The sequence below is a fragment of the Coregonus clupeaformis genome, unplaced genomic scaffold (assembly GCF_020615455.1).
Source record: "Coregonus clupeaformis isolate EN_2021a unplaced genomic scaffold, ASM2061545v1 scaf4758, whole genome shotgun sequence".
Lineage (NCBI taxonomy): Eukaryota > Metazoa > Chordata > Actinopteri > Salmoniformes > Salmonidae > Coregonus > Coregonus clupeaformis.
In genome coordinates this window covers 12501-15133 of record NW_025538212.1, presented here as the reverse complement: position 1 = coordinate 15133, position 2633 = coordinate 12501, and the positions used below count along the sequence as shown (strand labels likewise).

The following is a 2633-nucleotide window of genomic DNA, read 5'->3' as shown; positions in this document are numbered from 1 at the left end:
CTCTACCCACCTGATCTCCTCTACACTACATTCTTCTCTACCTGACCTGATCTCCTCTACACTACATGTCTCATCCTCTTCCCCTCCTCCCCCTTCTTCTCCCCTCTCCCCTTCTTCTCCTCCTCCCCCTTCTTCTCCCCCCTCCTCACCCCTTCTGTCTCCCCCTCCTCACACCCCTTCCTGTCTCTCCCCTCATCCACCCCTTCTGTCTCTCCTCATCACCCCCTTCTGTCTCCCCCTCCTCACCCCCTTCTGTCTCCCCCTCATCACCCCTTTCTGTCTCCCCTCCTCACCCTTCTGTCTCCCCCCTCATCACCCCCTTCTTCTCCCCCTCATCACCCCCCTTCTGTCTCGCCCTCATCACCCCTTCTGTCTCCCCCTCCTCACCCCCTTCTGTCTCCCCCTCATCCACCCCCTTCTCTCTCCCCCTCCTCACCCCCTTCTGTCTCCCCCTCTTCATACCCTTCTTCTCCCCCTCATCCCCCTTCTTCTCCCCCTCTCCCTTCTTCTCCCCCTCACACCCCCTTCTGTCTCTCCCTCATCACCCCCTTCTGTCTCCCCCTCATCTCACCCCCTTCATGTCTCCCCCTCCTCACCCCCCTTCTGTCTCCCCCTCCTCACCCCCTTCTGTCTCCCCCTCATCACCCCCTTCTGTCTCCCCCCTCCTCACCCCCTTCTGTCTCCCCCTCATCACCCCTTCTTCTCCCCTCATCACCCCCTTCTGTCTCCCCCCTCATCACCTCCCTTCTGTCTCTCCCCTCCTCCCCCCCTTCTGTCTCCCCCTCCTCACCCCCTTCTGTCTCCCCTCATCACCCCCTTCTGTCTCCCCCTCCTCACCCCCTTCTGTCTCCCCCTCTCACCCCCTTCTTTGTCTCCCCCTCATCACCCCTTCTGTCTCTCCCTCATCACCCCCTTCTGTCTCCCCCTCCCTCACTCCCTCCTCACCCACTTCTGTCTCCCACCCCTTCTGTCTGTCTTAAAGTCTACTGTCTCTCTAACTCCTCTCTCAATAATAATGTCATAGACTTCTTACTCTCTCTACCACTCTCTCTCCCTCTCTCTTACCCCCACCCTCTCTCTCTCTCCCTCCACTCTCTCTCCCTCCTCCCCCTCTCCCTGTCCCTGCCCTCTACTCCAGGTGAATGGGTTCTATCTGGATCTGTCACCATGATGGGTTTGTCCAGCCTGACATACAACATGGCCTGAGTCTTCTCATGCTGCTACCTCCATGGGCCTCTCTCATCACCTTCATATCAAACATCTCTTCTACTGGAGGTTAATATGTTTCACTGAGTCTTACGACACCGTGGTCTGCTCTTCACCATCAGTAGGGTAATAAGGGTAGGGGGTTAGGTGTAAGGCTAGGGTAAGAGCTGGAGGATAGGGCTTAGGATGTTGGAGGTTAGGGTAAGACTGGGGGGTTCGGGTCACGGTGTAGAATGTAGGGGTTAGGTGTAGGGCGGGGGGGCTGGTGGGAGGGGGCTATAGGGGGGGCGGGCTCATTGTAATGGCTGAATGAATCAATGAATGTACCAAACACATAAAATACATGACCCAAGTGTTTGACTCTGTTCCATTGATTCCTTCCTCCCAGGTTGCGGGTGGAGCTAGAGTAGGGTAAATGGGGGGTTTTATGTGGAGTAGAGGATTGATGGGGGGTGTGGGGTGGATGAGGGATTTGGGAGTGGGATGGGTGGGTGGGTGGGTAGGATGAGGGGGCTATTGGGGGTATGGGGGGTGGGTGGGTGATTAGTGGATGAGGTGTATAGGGGTGTGTTATGGGTTTGGTTATGGGGTAGGGATTGGATGAGGGTAGGTAGGGGAGTGGATTATGGGGTAGGGTGGGGGGTAGGATGGGGGTAGGGTAGGGTAGGGTTATGGGGTGGGTGGGGTAGGATGAGGGGTGAGGGTAGGGGTAGGGGGTGGGGATGAGGGTAGAGTGGGGATTAGGATGGGGTAGGTGGGGGTAGGTGAGGGGTAGGGTGGGGGTAGGATGAGGGTAGGGTAGGGGTTAGGATGAGGGTAGGGTAGGGTGATGGGGGTTAGGGGGTGGATGAGGGTGGTGTGTATGGGTAGGTTGGATGTTTATGTTGTGTAGGTGGTTAGGGTAGGATGGGGTGGTAGGTTGGGGGTAGGATGGGTGGGGTGGGGGTTATGGGGGTTGGTGGGGGTAGGATGAGGTGAGTAGGGGTGTAGGATGAGGGGTGGTGGGAGTAGATGATGTAGGGTGGGTGGGTGGGTGGATGGGTTGGGGGTATTGAGGGTAAGGTAGGGGGTAGGATGAGGGAGTATGGGGGTAATGAGGGTAGGATGAGGGGGTTAGGATGAGGGTGTTAGGGGGTGATGAGGGGGTAGGGTAGGGGTAGGATGGGTAAGGTAGGGTGGATGGGGGTATGTTTATGGTTGGATGAGGGGTTGGGGGTATGGGTATGTGGGGAGTAGGATTAGGGTAGTGTGAGTGATGAGGGGTGGGTGTAGGGAGTGATAGGTATGTTAGGGCTAGGATGAGGAGTGGGTAGGTGGATGAGAGGTATGGGGGTAGGGTAGGGGGGTAGGATGAGGGTAGGGTAGGGCGTAGGATGAGGAGTAGGTTAAGAATGCCTCTTCCTACAGAGGTTACGTTACTGTTTCAG

At 57.0% G+C, this 2633-nt stretch overlaps 1 protein-coding gene across 1 annotated transcript in view; it reads left to right on the top strand.

Moving 5' to 3' along the window:
* Positions 1 to 1315: 1315 nt before the first annotated feature.
* Positions 1316 to 2633, top strand: part of LOC123490777 (glutamate receptor ionotropic, NMDA 2A-like) — a 12128-nt gene continuing 10810 nt past the window's right edge. The window contains exon 1 of the mRNA XM_045220651.1: positions 1316 to 1332. The gene's annotated coding sequence lies outside the window, so the exon portion shown is untranslated. The remainder of the gene's footprint in view (positions 1333 to 2633) is intronic.